Here is a 19,138-nt window from a genome sequence, read left to right on the forward strand (position 1 = left end):
TGGATCTACCCTAAGCTGTTTTCTTCCAGGCTCCAAACCCCATCTGTGCACAGAGGACCTAGGGGCTCTGCCTAGATGGTTATCCCATCCATCACAGTGTCAGGATGTGTGAGGGGCCTATGTCCAGGATGAAGGCATCACCTGCTTCCTTCTGCTCCCCTGCATGGGACACTTAGCACCAGCAATACCCCTGAGCCATCTTTCTCCCAGCAGAGGCAGGAGTGCCTTCGAAGGCAGCTGCCCCAGGAAACTGGTTCTGCCCTCTCTTAGTTCTGTTCTCAAAGCAGATGGAAAAGCCACAGGTGCTCATGGGGGCTCTCTACCCCAAGGTCAAGTTTCTACACCCTTCCCCAAGGCCAACCCCCCTCCCCAACTCACCCAGGCTTTAAACCTTTGTATTAACTCATTCCCCAGTTTACAAGCCTGACTCCCTTCCTCCTGCCCTTCACAGTTTCCTCTCCTCACTGACCAGTTCTGGTTCTTTCTCGCTCTCCTATGAGCAGGCCTCTAGTGTAGCACAAACTATAATTGTTTTTAGTAATAAAAACCTGAGTCAGACGTAGGAAGTGGAAGCTGAGAGATCAGAGAAAGGGGCGGGGTCCTGTCTCTAGGAAACCTCCGACTGCCTCTCCGACTGAATTCTCCGACTGAATTCTCCGACTGAATTCTCCGACTCATCTGAGCTCCTGTCTCCTCGTGCCTTCTATTCTCTCTCGACCCAGCCATATCACTCTCGTCTTCACCTCCCTAGAGCTAGGATTAAAGGTGTGGGATCCATATACTGGGGTCACCTTTGTGTGAGCTCTGTTTCTCTTTTAGACTGATTCAATCTCATGTAGCCCAGGGTGGCCTTGAATTCACAGTGGCCTTGAATTTACAGTCTGTCTCTGGAGTACTGGGGTTAAAGGTGCTGTGCCACTACCGCCTGGCCTCTATAGCTAACTAGTGGCTCAGCCCTGCACTCTGATCTTCAGGCAAGTTTTATTTGTTGGATTACAAACAAACTATCACCACACTCTAGATGGAGCAATCTCGTTTAGCGCCCTTATCAGGCCTGCACAGCACAGGTGCCTGTGACCTTTATACTCCGTACTCTCGACCTTCCTTGGTCTTGTCAGGGTTAGGATTGCCTCTTGCTGGCATTCCCTTTCTTCAGACCTTAGGAGACCTCTGCTCCAGGGCCCCCAAACCAAGGTCAGTCAGAGCCAGGGCTTCGCCTCTGTACACAGGGACCCTTGTGTGAGCTCCGAGGACCCCGAGTGTCCTCTGGCACCCCTGCAGATTCATCCTCCTGTAGAAGAGCTGCCTCCTCTCACGCTGCCAGAATGCCAGCGTCACACACATGCATTCCTGTGATTCTTCAGCCCCCACTCTGCTCAATCTGGTCCCTTTTAGGACCTTGGCTGCTCTGGTTCTCAAGTTCTTGGCCCAAGAGAAATCAGTTTTTCAAGATTTAGTCCAGCCACCTTGATTGCGCTACGCTACACTAGCCCTTCTCATACTCTTTTGTATCGGGTTGTTTTTGGACTGCCAACCAGCTCCCAAATCACGACACAGAAACGTATATTAGTTATGGATGCTTGGCCTAAGCTTATGCTTGTCCCATGAGTTCTTATAACCTAAATGAGCCCGTTTCTCTTCATCTATGTTTTGCCTTGGGGTTTCTACTTTTCTTTCATTCTGTATATTCTACTCCGTGTCTAGCTGGCTGGCAGCTGCCTGAATGCTGACCCCAGGACATCCCTCTCTTCTCTCTCCTCCCTAGATTCCTCCTCCTATTTATTCTTTCTGCCTGCCAGATCTGCCTATCCCTCTCCTGCCTAGCTTTTGGCCGTTGCTTTTCTTTATTAGACCCATCAGGCACCTCAGACAGGCAAAACATCACGTCTTTACATTGTTAAACAAATGTAACACATCTTTACATAGTTAAAGCAATATTCCACAACATTCTTTAGTAGTGGTTTTGGGATGACTGGATGGCTCCAGAGGAGAAAATGCCTCCTGCACAAACCTGAACTTGAGAGTTTGATCCTCAGCACTTACACTGGAAGGGGAAAACTGACTTCTGAAAGTTATTGTCTGACTACTACCCACATGCCATACGCACACACACTCTCCCCGAACAATAACAATAAATAAATAAAATAAGACAAATGTAAAATAAAAAGTAAGCCAGGCGGTGGTGGTGCACGCCTTTAATCCCAGCACTTGGGAGGGAGAGGCAGGCGGATCTCTGTGAGTTCGAGGCCAGCCTGGTCTACAGAGTGAGTTCCAGGACAGCCAGAGCTACAGAGAGAAACCCTGTCTTGAAAAACAAAACAAGCAAAAACTAGTATGCACACTGACTGGAACGGGTCATTTTCTCATCCGATAACTCCTTTCCCTTCTTCCATCCCCCACCTAACTTGGAACAGGGGTCTGTTTCTTTCCCCCAGTCAGCCCTAGGCTGAGCACAAAGATAATTTTAATGTGGTCCATCTGTGATTCCCAAGGGACAAAAGAACCCAAGACCCAAGGTGATCTGGCTTTCTTTCCTGTTGGAAGCCACAGATCATGGACCCTCTCTGGTGAATATTTGGGAATCGGAGAAAACAGAATCAAGACTCTCCGTTCTCACTTTCTCTGAGTGGGGGTGAAGTTGAGCCAAGGGAGCTGTCAACCTCAACTTTCAGGGATGCCCTAGCCAGGTAAGACTGGCCTCAGAGCCAGGCCAGAAAGGACATTGGAGCCCCACACCCCAGACTAGATTTACAGGTGGTTGTGAGCCTCCATCACATGGGTGCTGGGAACTGAACCCAGGTCTTCTGGAAGAGTAGCCAGTGCTCTTAAGCGCTGAGTCATCTCTCCAGGCAGAAGTTGTCTCATTTTCATGTCTGTAAGCATGTATGTATGCATGTTTCTCATGTCTGTAAGTATGTTTCCCATGTCTGTATGTGTTTCCCATGTCTGTATGCATGTTTCTCATGTATGCATGTTTCTCATGTCTGTATGCATGTTTCTCATGTCTGTATGCATGTTCCCCATGTATGCATGTTCCTCATGTCTGTATGCATGTTTCCCATGTCTGTATGCATGTTTCTCATGTATGCATGTTTCCCATGTCTGTATGCATGTTCCTCATATGTGCATGTTTCTCATGTCTGTAAGCATGTTTCTCATGTTTGTATGCATGTTCCTCATGTATGCATGTTTCTCAGGTCTGTATACATGTTCCACATGTATGCATGTTTCCCATGTCTGTATGCATGTTTCTCATGTATGCATGTTTCTCATGTCTGTATGCATGTTCCTCATGTGTGCATGTTTCTCAGGTCTGTAAGCATGTTTCTCATGTTTGTATGCATGTTCCTCATGTATGCATGTTTCTCATGTCTGTATGCATGTTCCTCATGTATGCATGTTTCTCATGTCTGTATGCATGTTCCTCATGTATGCATGTTCCTCATGTATGCATGTTTCCCATGTCTGTATGCATGTTTCTCATGTCTGTAAGTATGTTTCCCATGTCTGTATGTGTTTCCCATGTCTGCATGCATATTCCTCATGTATGCATGTTTCTCATGTCTGTAAGCATATTTCCCATGTCTGTATGCATGTTCCTCATGTATGCATGTTTCCCATGTCTGTATGCATGTTCCCCATGTATGCATGTTTCTCATGTCTGTATGCATGTTCCTCATGTGTGCATGTTTCTCATGTCTGTAAGCATGTTTCTCATGTTTGTATGCATGTTCCTCATGTATGCATGTTTCTCAGGTCTGTATACATGTTCCGCATGTATGCATGTTTCTCATGTCTGTATGCATGTTCCTCATGTATGCATGTTTCTCATGTCTGTATGCATGTTCCTCATGTATGCATGTTTCTCATGTCTGTATGCATGTTCCTCATGTATGCATGTTTCTCATGTCTGTATGCATGTTCCTCATGTATGCATGTTTCTCTTGTCTGTATGCATGTTCGTCATGTATGCATGTTTCTCATGTCTGTATGCATGTTCCTCATGTCTGTATGCATGTTTCTCATGTCTGTATGCATGTTCCTCGTGTATGCATGTTCCTCATGTATGCATTTCTCATGTCTGTATGCATGTTCCTCATGTATGCATGTTTCTCATATCTGTATGCATTTCTCATGTCTGTATGCATGTTTCTCATGCATGCATGTTCCTCATGTGTGCATGTTCCTCATGTCTGTATGCATGTTTCTCATGCATGCATGTTCCTCATGTATGCATTTCTCATGTCTGTATGCATGTTCCTCATGTGTGCATGTTCCTCATGTCTGTATGCATGTTTCTCATGTCTGTATGCATATTCCTCATGTATGCATGTCTCTCATGTCTGCATGCATGTTTCTCATGTCTGCATGCATGTTTCTCATGTATGAGTGCACACTTGCATTGGGTGCACCTGCACTTGCACACAATAGCATGCAGGCCTGAGTCTGATGTGGGAATCCTGGCTCTTCCACCTTATTCTTCGGAGCAGGCTCTCTTTATCAAACCCAGAGCTCACTGGTAGGCTAGCCTAGACAGTCAGTTTGCCTGGGGGATACCTGGTTTCTGCTTCCTGAGGCTAGAATTACAGGTGGGCCACCGGCCAACCTGGCATTTCCTGGGTTTCTGGGGATCCAAACCCCAGTCCTCATGCTTGCTCAGAAAGTGCTTTACCCACTGAGCTGTCTCCCATCTCCATCTAATTGGATAAACTTTGTACCCTATCAGTCCGAACCTCAGGGCAGGTGGTGGTGTCAGCGTGCAGGAACTCAGTCCCCCTGCCTCTGCACCGGCATTCACAGAGATGCCAGAGGCCGCTTTGGGAAATGGGGTGCAAGGCCCAGGCTGCAGCTACTGTTTCACGCAGTACGGATGTGCACATATGTCCGCACATGACCTTCGGTCTTTCTGCCTGTCCTTCTGTCCCACCAGGTACAGCCCCAAATGCCTAGGCAGGCCCAGCCTTGCTATTTATCCCCAGAGGACAGGAACTTGCTTTGGAGAACCCCCACTTCAAGGTACCACAGTCCTCAGGCACTCCAGGCTTTGGAGCTGGGCACAGGTTTTCCTGCTCTTTGCCCCCACTGAAGCCACCACAGTCAGGAAGGGACCTGCAGATCACCAGCAGGGGCTGTGCAACAGGACAGTCAGGGACAGGCACTCTGTACAGGGTGGACCCTCAGATCACCAGCAGGGGCTGTGCATCAGGATGGTCAGGGACGGGCACTCTGTACAGTGTGGCAGAGAAACTTGCCCAGTCATCCTCTCCTATGCCCTAAAGAGACCAGAGGCTGCTCCACTCCCTCTAACCCTGTGGCTGCTGCCCCACCCTCCTGCAACAGGGACAGCAGATTACTTGGAGGGTGAGGCAGGGACGCACAGTAAGTTCCCGTCCCTTGGGCGGTGAGGGGGGACGCACAGCACGGTAAGTCCCTGTACCTTGGACGGTGAGGCAGGGACAGATGAAGAAGCAAGCCTGGGAAGGCCAGGTTGCAAGTTGTTGTGGGTGGAACCCACCTTCCAACCAACCAGGGAGTTCAGATGGGGTTTCTGTAGGAGTTTTGGCCTCATGGGGACTTGAGGGTCACCTGGCCAGGGACCCCAGTAACTTTGACTGTCCAGGGTCAGGATCCAAGTACATTTGCCGGTCACTATAGTTTTTGTACTCCAGAGGCACACTCTCTGGCTTCCTTGTGTTTCTCTTCTGGCTTCAGGGCCCAAGGAGTAGGAGTGAGAAAACAGGGGTCCCTCTGGGCTGGAAAGATGACGGATGCCACGGATAAAAGGCGCTTGCAACCAAGCCTGATGATATGAATTCAATTCTCAGGTCTGACTTGATGGGAAGAGAGAGCCAGTTTCCAAAAGTTATCCTCTAACCTCTATACATGCTACTCTTACAGGGGACTCAAACTTGGTTCCCAGAACCGACATTAGGCAGCTCACAGCCGTCTATAACTCCAGTTCCATGGCATCTGACACCCTCTTCTGGCTCTCTCTCTCTCTCTCTCTCTCTCTCTCTCTCTCTCTCTCTCTCACACACACACACACACACACACACACACACACCTACACACCAAAAAAGTAAATTTTGTTAATACTTTATTTTTATTTTATGTGCACTGGTGTTTTGCCTGCATGTATGTCTGTGTGTGTGAGGGTGTCAGAAGACATGGAACTGGAGTTACAGACAGGTGAGAGCTGCCATGTGGGTGCTGGAAACTGAACCAGGGTCCTCTGGAAGAGCAGTCAGTGCTCTTAACTGATGGGCCATCTCTCCAGCTCCACAAAGTAATTCTTAAAAACAAAACAAAACAAGGCCTGGTGTGGTGATGGTGCATGCCCTTAATCCCAGCACTTGGGAGGGAGAGGCAGGTGGATCTCTGTGAATTTGAGGACAGCTTGGTCTACAGAGCGAGTTCCAGGACAGCCAGGGCTACACAGAGAAACCCTGTCTCGAGAAAACAAACCAACCAACCAAACAACCGACCCCCAAAACAAGATGGGTGACTCCTGAGGAGCACCCAAAGTTGACCTCTGATCCCCACCTGTATGGGCACATACGTACTTTGCACCTGTACACATATAAACACACATAAACATGCATGTACACATTTATTAATTAGTTGGTTAATTAATCAGCCAAAACTCACAACATAAAGAATTTCCTCAGCTCACTAGTAGGAAAAACAAACAACCCCATTTGAAAAAGTAGACAAGAGTGATGGCAGCTCCCAGCACAAGGCATCCTGGCCAACAACTCCAGCTCCGAAATAAAGAAACAAAAGAAAGGGCAAAGCGTTGAATGGACGCTCGTCTGAAGCTACACAAATGTCCCACAAATACTTGGAAAGATGCGTGTACTCCTTCAGGAGAAGCTTTTCCTCAGCCAACCCACAAAAAGACATCATTTCACCCAGTGGGATGGCTTCACTCTAGATTGAGTGGGAGTCGCTGTCCTGATGCCAACTGCAAGGACCTTTCATGTAGAGGCCACCTTTGGGCCTGAGCATCATTGTTTTGGCTGACAGTTCACAAGTCAGTGTTGGTATTCTCTCTTGACCTGTCAAACTCGGGCCACTCTCACATGGGGAGAGTCAGTTTATTCTGAGCTCCCTCAGATACATGGCTGGGATGAAGAGATGGAATTTGCTTGATGAGATTTGCTCAGTGGTCCTGTTAGTCCTGTAGCAGAGACAGTGAAGGCTGTACTTATAATATCCGGCCATCCCTTGCCCTAGCCCAGCACAGTTCTGTGAAGGACAGCATCTCCACACCACGTGGTCTCTCTGTCTCCTCTCCTCACCCTGTGCTCTGGCGGGGACTCACATCTGGAGACACCTTGTCTTCTGTGTAAAAGTCAAACAGCTTTCCTCGGACCTCCGGGGAGCCCCACCCTAAACTTTGACCTCCTCTTTGTCAAGATGAAGTGGATAGGTTTCTGGACACCCTTCTCCCTATCCTGAACTGAGATGCCTCTTCAGACAGAGGCTCCCACTGGGCTGGGGTGTGATCATGGTGGCTGCAGGTCCAGAGCCAGGATTCTTAGTCTTGCCCAGGGCTCTTGTCACCCTGTCTCCTGAGAGTATAGGACTGAGCACACAGCCTAGTCACAGATCCAGTTTTGATAGCGCCTGTGGCATTGCCAATGGAGGCTGGGTATGGACCCAGAGTTATAAGGGTTGCCATGATGTTCAGAGCAAGAAGGAGGAGTCTGCCCCAAATTAGAAGTCCTCAGGAATTAATAGTAAGTAACTAGTACATTTGGTAAGGGTGGTGCACACCCGTAATCCCAGTCCTGGGATTGTGAGGCAGGAGGATTGTGAGTTTGAGGCCATCCCAAGTTATACAGCAGGACCTTGTCTCTTGATGGGTCAGTGTGGCAGGAAAAAAATAATGACTGGTAATTGAAAGTCTACTTATTGTATCAGCAGTATGAAATCATCATAGCCGATGGTTGGTTGGTAATTGAAAGTCTACTTATTGTATCAGCAGTATGAAATCATCATAGCCGATGGTTGGTTGGTAATTGAAAGTCTACTTATTGTATCAGCAATATGAAATCATCATAGCCGATGGTTCGTTGCCCAGCAACTGGACACCTGTGGACGCATGGTTTTTTCCTGTCTGTAGGATAATTTTCCCTATGATCTTTTTCTTTAGCTACCTGCCTTCAGGTGTCAGTTTCAAGGCCTCCAGATTGAGGCATCCATCTCTTATGTGCTGGGGCTCTCCCATGAGAATTTGGCAGTTTCCGAGGAAATCAGCCAGCCCAGCCTCCAGGGTAATACAAACACTAACAAGGTCAGAGAACTGACCTCAGTATTAAGGTTAGGCACATTCTGGCTCATGGGTCGGGTAGAGAATGGAGTTCTGTCTCCTCGGATGGCTGATTGATTCCTGGGTCTTGGAAATGTTTTAGTTCGTTGAAAACCACGGGTTCCTCTTCCCAGCTCTTGGCCTCTGTGACATTCCTGGTGCATTCAGAGTGCCCTCTGCTGGGACATCAGGAACAGTGGACTTTGGTGGGACAGGCTGCTGGGGTGTCTCAAATGTATGTACCTCCCTTTTGCACCTGTCCCCGGGAACGATTCTTTGTCTTTCTCCGCCAGCGTTAATGGAGGCCCTCATCTTAGTCTTTGGCCTGCATGGAAGCCACTTTAACTTTTAAAAAGTACATTTCTTGGGGCTGGAGAGATAGCTTAGGGGTTAAGATTAGTTGCTCCTCTTTGGTTCCTAGCACCCATATTGGTGGCTCACAACCATCTGTAACTCCAGCTTCTGGGAATCTGACTCCCTCTTCTGGCCTCCACAGGTACTGCCCTCAGGGTGCACATGCACATACACAAAACCTTGGAACCCATGGGAAGAGTCAGACGGTAAGGAGGTAAAGAGCAAAGTAAAAGCGGTAGAAGGTTCACCTCTGGTCCAACCTTTAATATGGAGGAAAGGAAAAGCCATGGTTCAGCACAAGGATGGAGGGCTTGGGTATTAGTGTTTCTGTCATGAGAAGTTTTGCGTCCCCTAGAACTGGAGTTACAAACAGTTGTGAGCTGCCCTGTGGGTGCTGGGGCTTGAATCTGGGTCCCCTAGAAGGGCAGTCGGTGCTGTTAACCACTGAGCTGTTGAAGGAGCTGTGGGCTGCATTCCTGCAACCTGGCTCCCAGCTGCCTGGCTAGCTTATGCCCCGAAATAACAACATACAAATTGTATTCATTTAAACACTGCCTGGCCCATTAGCTCTAGCTTCTTACTGGCTAATTCTTACATCTTGATTACCCATTTCTATTAATGTGTGTAGCACCCCAAGGTGTGCTTACTGGGAAGTTTCTAGCCTATGTCCATCCTTGGTCGGAGCTATCGAGTCTGAGTTCACTTCCTCTTCCTCCCAGCATTCTGTTCTGTTTACTCCGCCTACCTAATTTTCTGTCCTATCAGGGCCAAGGCAGTTTCTTTATTTAACCAATGACCTTCCTCCATCACTGAGCCATCTGTCCAGCCCTGTGAGTCTTCACTAATGACAGGAACACTCAGCAGCTGAGCTGTTGGCATCAGGGAAGGTGTTTTAACAGAGATTGGTCCCAATGTGTGCGGTTGTGGAATAGGGGGTTGGGGGACTCAGACTGAGTGCACAGAAGCAAAGGAACAGGGTGATAGCACCACCCGTCCCTCCTTGAGATGAAGGTTGTAGAAATTCAGGCAGTAAAAAGGAAACCGATTCACTGATGGACTGGCTCAGATGAGGTGGGTGATGGCAAGCTGAGGTCCCCATGAATGCCAGGGACTGGAAGATGATAGCAGAAGGACAGGCAATGTGTGATGCTCAGTTCACTGGGTCACATAGGACTGTGTACACACGAAGATTAATCCCACCAGTTGGGAGACAGAGGCAGGTGGATCTCTGTGAGTTCAAAGTCAGCCTGGTCTACCAAAAAAAAAAATCCAGGGCTTGGAGAGATGACTCGATGGTAGAGAACACTAGCCACTCTTCCAGAGGATTTGGGTTCAAGTTCCCAGCACCCACATGGTGGCTCACAACTCTTATTTTAGTTCCAGGTGATCCAGTGCCCTCTTCTGGCCATCATGGTTACTGCACCCATGTGGCATACATACATGCAGGTAAAACACTCATACACATTAAATCTAAAATGAAGGGTACACCGGTGAGGGATTTTTGCTTGATTTGAAGTAGGAAGATCAACTTCTAATCTGGATCTTTGGGGTGGGAAGATACACCTCTAACCCAGATCTTTTCTGTTGGGAAAAGACACGTCTTTAATCTGGGCCACACCTTCTGCTGGAAGCTATGTCAGGACATAGAAGAAGGAAGCTTCTATGCTTTCTGGCTCTTTGCCTGCTTGCTCTCACCTTGCTAGCAAGTTCACTCCACTGGCTTTAGAGCCGACTTCTTCGGGATCCTAGCACAAACTGAAGACCAGCTGAGACCTCCAGTCTTGTGGAGCGAGCAGTACCGGGTTCTTAACTTTCTGCTCACAACCAGCCATTGTTGGATAAGCTGGACCAGAGCCTGTAAGCCATTCCAGTAAATCCCCTTTCTGTGTATACAGAGATCACGCTTATCAGTGCTGTTGCCCTAGAGAACCCTGACTCACTCGGGAAGGGACCTCTGGGTAGGGGTGAAACGTTATCTTCATGAGGTAGGGGAGGTTCTGGACGATCTGAATGGCACAGACAGGTGCTGGGGCGGGGGTCCCTGCAGGTGTCATACGGGGAAGTGAACCTCACGAAGAGATAATGAAAACTCGGTGCAGATGGACTTCATCAACCTGGATCAGGCTTCAGGGAGCCTAATGATAGGCAGCGGATCATTCCCGATGTATTTAAGCCCAGTACAACCTGAAGAAACCTTTCCTTGTGTAATACAATCCCTGGTGCACAAAGAAGTATAATTATGTTGAAACTCCACTCAGGCACACGTCCTTTCCTCCAAGAAGAGCAGTTCTAGAGATAGGTTACCCATTCTAGGTTAAGGGCCTGAGGGAGGTGTGGGGCCGTATTATACAGGCCCATATTTCTACATTGTATGGTGGCCAGAATTTCAGGCCACAGTTTGCACCTGCCACGCAAAAGGTGGTCACCTAGCCTTTTGAGACAAACTGACGCCATCCTAAACAAAAGGTCAGGATATGCTAATGTCGCTCTGCTCCTTCTTTGTAATTTTGGGAGGTCACCTGGGAAAGAGGTGTTAATTCGGTCTACATGACAGAGCAGGCACACAGAGCAGGAAGACAGGAAGACGTGACACCATGGGCATAGAAAGGTGTGGATGTGACCACAGTCATTCTCCCGGCTACCTAGGAGACAGAACGCTAATGAATTTCCCCCTCGGTTTGCGTTTTGGTATAAAGACTGTTTGGAGAATGAAGGCGGGTGATTTTCAGGATGTGAACTCAGGATTTCATGAGGGATCCCTGAAAACTCCCTCTGGATAAAGTCATGTGAGTTGTGCCTCACTTATTCCCACACTTCCCCTCTGGTCAGAGAAATAATTTATGGTCTGGTCTGGTCTTGGACCACGATGGGGAGGGTCTATCCTGGTCTCAGCCATACAGTGTAGAGGTCATTGTTAACCACCTCTGGTCTGAGTTGTGGGGGCTTGGGGGAGCCCTTTGGCTATCAGGGTCATTTAGATTACTAGCCTCCTCCAGTCTTGGCTGTAAGAGCTTGATACGACTTGGCTCAATAGATCATCCGGCCGTCAACCATTTCCAGTTCTCAGCTTTCTGGCTGGAAGACTGGGTTTTCATGTTTCGCAATGGAAAGACAATCCTGTATGTTCATCATTCCTGGTTTCTCCGGAGCTCTGCGGGTGCCAGGATCTTCGGGCTATGCTCCCAACAGGCACTAAAGATCTGAAAGACACAGGCTGGCAGGCCAAGTAGGCGGGAAGGTGCTAAGGCAGATGCTGGGTCCGTCTCCGTTACTTAAAGCAAATGTGGCGGGATTGAGACAGAGTTCCTAGGGAGGAATCTGACAGCCGCCTGTGGGCTCGTGAGGCTTCGAAAGCCTGAGCAACTACACACACACAACAACGGTGTGAAAGAAGGAGTGAATGACACCGTGGTGGTGCAGGCGATCAGGACTAAGTTTGTCCCAGGAGCGAGCAGTGACTCCATCAGAGTATGCTGTGCACATTTCTCCCTGGAAGAATGTATTCAGCCCAGGGCTCCATCAACAATCACGTGTAGGTAAATGAGAGGCAAGGGTCATGGCACAAGCCCAGAGCCTGTTAAGCCCGCGAAGCCAGCTTGAGCGGCCGGTACAGCAAGCAAGAGCACACAGGTTTTTCATGCCTGCCGCTCAGGCAAGGACAAACCTACCCCGCCTAGCCTGGGGTGTGGGGTGGGGCAGGAGGCGCACAGGGCACCGTGGAAGCACTGGAGTGCCCACAGGTGGTGGGTGGGGGGCGGCTGGATGTCTTATGGAGGGCCAGCTGGGCTGGTGTCTCCTGTCCCCGCAGCTGTACCTACTGTTGCTCGTTCACTCTACATGGGTCGTTGCTAACATTTCTGTTGTCTTCTTTTGAAACACAGCCTCACTCTGCAGCCCTGGCTGGCCTGGATGGAGCTCACTATGTAGACTAAGGTAACCTCAAACTCACAGAGATCTACCGCCCTCTTTCTCCCATATGCTGGCACTAAGGGCACATGTCACCACACCCACCTAAGTGTCACTTTCATAAAATGTCCCAGTCTTCTGTCTGTTTTTACAAACCAGGCCTGAGTCGACTCATTACAGGTTGTGAGTCAGGAGAGGGCCTGAGGCCTCACAAACCATGATGCTCTCACAGCTGTCGGATGCGTGTCAGAACCAGATGTTACGATGCCGGCGACACCACACACTTTGGTTCAGGGCATCAAGAAGTCATGCTGCAACTAAGCCAATTAGAAGCTCTCTTCCTATTGTCTGGCTTTCACAGTGCCAGAAGGCACTACAAAGCTTGCTAGAGAGTGGTCTCTGACAGACATTTCCCCATTTGGAGCCTGTGAGCTACGCTGCCTGCATGACCAGGCAAGATGTCCCCACTTATGCAATACTGTCCCAACCATTATGGGATCTACCAATTGCTCTCTGAATGGACTTAGGGCTGCTTCTCAGGAAAGACTCACCACTTCTGGTACTGTAAGTCAAAGGGGTTCATAGGCCCCAGTATGGATGCAGATGCGATTGTTTTATTAAGTGAACGTAATGCGCCTGTCAGAGAGCTGTCTAAATGTTTGTGTTTACATCTGTGGAATATTGCTGTTTGCCTTAGACATGGAGGAATCCCTTTCCCCTTCCTCTGCAGAAGTTCAGAGTTACCATGGAGACCGGTAACTGGTCCAGCTGTGAGACTTGCTGGGCCACAGTGGCCCAATGCTCAGCCTTAAGAGGAAGGAAACAACCAGGCATCTATATCATCCTATCTAAACTGAAGGAATTTAAGTGTAAGAGCTGAAGGAAGGGGTGGAGTGTTGAGTAGTTATTTACTCTGAACTGAAACAGTCTCTCCTGAAGGGAGGAGAGAAATCCTTAAGACAGGAAACTAACAAAATATACAAAGCTCAAGTTTCCCCAAACTGCCAAGACCTGGGAAGTTCAGAAAGCTACAAGACTCCCAAGGTTCCTTTCCAAGATTACAAGCAGTGAATGTTTGTTGGGATGGAGCGGCCTCTCTTCAGTGGAGTGGCCTGCCACCTGGGCGGGGAGCTCCAGGGATGTAGCTTTTGTGGTTTGTCATCCATGATGAGATGGGTAATCGGTGGTGGAGGAGCCTGAGAGTCACTCACCCTCCTGTGAGTAACCCTTTACCTGTGTACCCGAGACTCCAGTGAAGTCAGTTCTTAAAAGTCGGCTGGGATGGAACAGTTTCTTTAGTCTGTGGTCAGTGCCCTGTGTGGGATGAACTGATGTCTGCTCAGATCTCCCTATGGAAATTCTCCAAACCACTCTACCCCCTGCCACCCAAGGGCCAGCTCAGAACTGAAATCCTCGTGTGTGTGTGTGCATGCACTCATGTGTGTGTGCGTGTGTTTTGAGACAAGTTTCTCTGTGTAGCCCTAGTTGTCCTGGAACTTATCCTATAGACCAGTGTGGTCTCACACTCAGAGATTCATCTGCCTCTGCTGGGATTAAAAAAGCATTTGCCACCACCGCTGGTGTGTGTGTATATGTGTGTGTGTGTGTGTGTGTGTGTGTGTGAGAGAGAGAGAGAGAGAGAGAGAGAGAGAGAGAGAGAGAGAGAGCAGACTCAGAGTTCACCACACTAAGCCACACACTGGACTACAAGCTCTGAGGCAGAGGAAGTGAGCGCTGTGGGTATTGGTGAGGTTTTCCCTGAAGAACTGAAATTGATTTCAGATAGGAGGGTAGGGGAGACGGGAATCAAACACATCCATCCAACTTGTACCAGGACAGAAAATGGATCTATAATGCTGAGCCTTGGGCCACCTAAGAGTCATGGGCCCAGAAGTCATCTAGGAAACATGTCTGGTTCACTGGAACGAGTTAAGCAGAAATCCAGACCCTATGTCTTTTCTAGCTGTGTGGCTTTGCTATGGGAGACAAAAACATCGTGTGCCTTGTCCTCCAGGCGGGAAGAGCTCAGCAGCCACACTGAGGAAGATATGGCTTCTAGAAACACCTGGCAGGAAGCCAGAGTGATTTAACTGGTGGCATGTGCTCCTGGCAGTTCATTACTTACTTTGGCAAGGTCGAGCTGCTAGCCAGGTGTCATTTAACACTTCACTCAGAGCGCTGGTGCCCAAGCAGGCGTCCTGTCGGCATCTCAGCCAGATGTCCAGGCACTGTGGACATTCCATGTCTCTGTGCAACCCCAGATACCTCCAAATAGGGTGAAGTGACTAAACCACTCGCCTGGGACAAAACTTAAGGCATTAGCTGAGTGCGGTGGCTCACACCTTTAATCCCTGTATTTGGGAGGCAGAAGTGTGCAGATATCTGTGAGTTCAGGTCTAGCCTGGTCTCCATAACGAACTTCGGGCTAGCCAGGGCTATATATACTGAGACTCTGTCTCCAAAACAAAACAAAAAAACTCAAAAACAAACAAAAAACCTTAAGGCAGAAAGCTCAACCATCCAGGTGAAAGTTCAATGTAATGTTTCTAGAAAATATAATCATTAATCATTAATTACCATGGAGTAGTTACCTAGTTTTGTGAATAAAACTTTATTGATTTCAGGTCTGAGATTCAAGCAAGGGGGAGATGAGCAATGCAAACATCATTATGAATTTGCTCTTTATTTACTGTTTCGATAGTCCGACCACTGTGGGGGTTTGCACTAATATTGGAGAATGTTAATAAAACGCTTACTGAGTTGATACCCCCTCTTGTTTCACTCTTAGGGCCTACTTTACCCTTCTATTTTTGGTTGTGAGCCACCCTTGAATGGCTGAGCCTCTCCCCAGCCCATGCCCACCCTCCTCCCAGTACCTGTTTTTCCACTCCCTGACCTGAGAAGCCCAGGGAATCTAGAATCCCCAGCAGATATGGATGCTATCCCAATGCATGCTGCTTCGCATGGGCCGAGAAACATATTCACCACAACACCGCTGACAGGCCACAGTCTAAAGCATCTTCAAGAAAGGTGGAAATGGAGGCAGGAGTGATAGGCGGGTCCTGAGCCCTGCCAAGATGCAGAGGACACAGTCAGCCTCAAGGTGTTGTAGGGCATCCACCAGGGAAGACGGCCAGGACATGGGTTTAAACCAATAGAAGATCTCCATTAGACAACCAGAGGCGACATTGGGTTTTGGGGTTCTCAGTGTACCACTGAGCCTTTCTCAGCGTGAGTTTTTAAATACAAAAACCATACTCTGGCTGGACACACTTCACTTAACAACAGTTAGCCAGAAGTGGAACTGTGGGAGCCAAAAGGCAAGGCTGGCTTCAGAGGCTTTCCTAGAACTATGGACCTGGATGGATTATGTCTTCATTTTGGCAGATGGCACTGTCTCTGTGTTGTATGGCCTGAATAGTACTTCCATCATGGAGTCAGTTGTGCTAGGAGGAAAAGAGTCACTAGGGAAGGAAGTAGGACAGCTCCCTGCTGCTCACACACAGCTTCACTTGACACAGGGTCCGAGTGGTCCTCGCGGTCACGTTGCAGAGAGTTCCTGCAGCCCTTGTATCAACTATTTAGGATCTGCTAGGTATCAGGTATTGCGAGTCTTTCTCTGTCTTTCCAGCCAGCTCCCAAATCATGACACAGAGACTTATTATTATGAAAGCTTGGCCAATAGCTTGGGCTTATTTCTAACCAGCTCTTATAACTTAAAGTAACCTATATCTTTTAATCTTTTTTAAATATTTATTTATTATGTATACAATATTCTGTCTGTGTGTATGCCTGCAGGCCAGAAGAGGGCACCAGACCCCATTACAGATGGTTGTGAGCCACCACGTGGTTGCTGGGAATTGAACTCAGGACCTCTGCAAGAGCAGGCAATGCTCTTAACCTCTGAGCCATCTCTCCAGCCCCCATCTTTTTTTTTTTAATGTGGTTTGGTTACCTTTACTTTGTAATGCTTATGCTGCTTGCTCTGAATCCTAGTGTCTCCCCCCTTCTTCTTCCCAGCATCCTCTCTGCCCCCCAAATCCTGCCTAGCTATTGGCCGTTCAGCTTTGTATTAAACTAATCTGAGTGACACATCTTCCCAGTGTACAAAAAGATTATTCCACAGCAATCAGGTGTGCATTCAACACTGGAGACACAGATGTGATACTCGGATAACCTAAGCCTGGTGAAGTCACACATGAAACCGAAGGCAGAGAGTGTGCAGGAGCGACATTGCACACAGGGTGTTGTGGATGCAAAAAAGAGGCGACCCCTGGCTTAGCAGAGAGCTCAAGGCCAGCTCCCCGGAGCTCACTTTAGCTGAGTCCCGTGGAATAAGCAGGAACAAGACAGGTATGAGTCAGGGTGTGGAAGGACGCTCCAGGCAGACAGAGGCATAGGCAAAAGTTAGGAGGTGAGATGATTTGGGATGAGGGAGTGGTGGTGAGGAAACTCAGCAAAGCTGCCTGGCACTCAGAGGAGCAGCCAAGGGCTAGGGTGAAGGACTGGGCCAGCAGGGCAGGATGAAGACAGCCCAATTCTCCTGAACTGCGGGGTGTCTTCCCCTAGATTTCTTTTCGGGAAAAGGGCAACGGAGACTTTATAATGTCGTGGAGTGTCCACCATGTCAGGAAGGACCTTGACCAGGGCATCCCGAATAGCCAGCCCCCTTCTTTGGTGGAGGGATGGGTAAAAGGCTCTATTCCAGGCTGTGGCCTTCTGGTCTCAATTCTCTCTCTTTGTCCACCTATAGGAATGGGATGAAGAGATCCCACTAGCATCTTTTGGCCCTTCTTGGACTCTGGGCAAACTTGAAGTAACATTACAAAAACAAAGCTTGGTTGGGTGATGGTGGCACATGCCTTTAATCTCAGCAACAGAGTTTGTCTGCAGAGTGAGTTCCAGGACGTTCAGGATCACACAGAGAAACCCTATCTCAATACAAACAGACAAAAAACCAAAAAGCAACAAAACAAAACAAAACAAACAGGTAGACTGCTTGCGTTTGAGTTCAGGCTTCCCAAGCACTTTGCCTGTGTGACCTCGGGTAGGCCTCCTGACCTCTCACTCCTCAGCTTCCTCATCTGTGCTGTGGGGATGAGTAACACGATATGAGGATTAAATGCTAATATACTCTTTTTATTTCATTTTCTAGAGACGTGGCTGACATGTTGCAAGTGTCTGTTAAAAGCAGAATATCTTGGCTGATGAGTTTGCCCAGCAGGTAGACGTACTTCCTGCCAAGCCTGATGACCTGGGTTCGATCCCCAGGACCCACAAAATGAAGATTGAACCACCTCAGGCAAGCTGTGCTCTGACCTCCACGCATGTATGATGGTGCGTGTGCGCACACACACACACACACACACACACACACACACACACAAAGAGTAATTTAAAAAATTAAAATTTTTACAACTAGAAACGGCAAGATGTTATTGGTCATCCCTTCATCTATCAATCTAGACTGTTCGGCCCTGGCTGTCCTAAACTCACTATATAGACGAGCTTGGCCTGGAACTCACAGCGATCCACCTGCCTCTGCCTCCCAAAGAGTAGTGGCAATCTGGTCCAATCTTTCTATATGGAAAACTACAGATTATGAAAAACATTTCTTTTCTTTCTTTTTATTGTTTTTATTATTATTATTATTATTATTATTATTATTATTATTATTATTATTTTGAGAGACAGGGTTTCTTTGTGTAGTCTTGGCTCTTCCAGAACTCACTCTGTAGATCAGGATGGACTTGAACTCACAGAGACTCACCTGCCTCTGCGTCCAGAGTGCTGGAATTAAAGGCGGGCACTACCACCACCTGGTGAAAAACTTTTTAATTTTTTTTTTATCATTTTAACAGTTGTGTGTGTGTTTGCGTGCACAGGAGTACAGTTGACCTCAAAGTGTGGAATCCCCAGGAAGTGGAGTTATAGGCTGTGGTGAGCCAAGCAGCATGGGTACTGGAAACCGAACTCAGGGCCTCTGGAAAAGCAGGAAGCACCAGTGCTCTTAACCACGGAGCCATCTCTGTCTCTGCCTACCAAGTACTCCTAAAAATAAAGCACCTGTGGACTCTCTCTCTCTTTTTCCTCCTTCAGCAAGGTCTATTTAGCTGTGTCTGGCTTGGAGCTTGCTATGCAGCCCAGGCTGGCATGTGGCACCACAGTTTGTGGTGGTGGACTATTGTTCAGCCCACACCCTCCGCACTAGGGAGGGCACAGGTCGGAAGATCAGATGGTCAAGGCCAGTCTAAGCCACGCTGACTTTGAGGCCAGCTTTATATAATGAGAGCCTGTTTCAAAACAAGATGGAGGGCTGGAGAGATGGCTCAGCGGTTAAGAGCATTGCCTGCTCTTCCAAAGGTCCTGAGTTCAATTCCCGGCAACCACATGGTGGCTCACAACCATCTGTAATGAGGTCTGGTGCCCTCTTCTGGCCTGCAGGCATACATGTAGAAAGAATATTGTATACATAATAAATAAAAATAAATATATATAAAAAAAAACAAGATGGAGCAAAAACCCAAACCAAAGGATCCTGTTAGAAACTCATGCACTGATGAC

Source organism: Microtus oregoni, unplaced genomic scaffold (assembly GCF_018167655.1).
Source record: "Microtus oregoni isolate MIOR12 unplaced genomic scaffold, Mior012 000048F_ref0000485, whole genome shotgun sequence".
NCBI classification, from domain to species: domain Eukaryota; kingdom Metazoa; phylum Chordata; class Mammalia; order Rodentia; family Cricetidae; genus Microtus; species Microtus oregoni.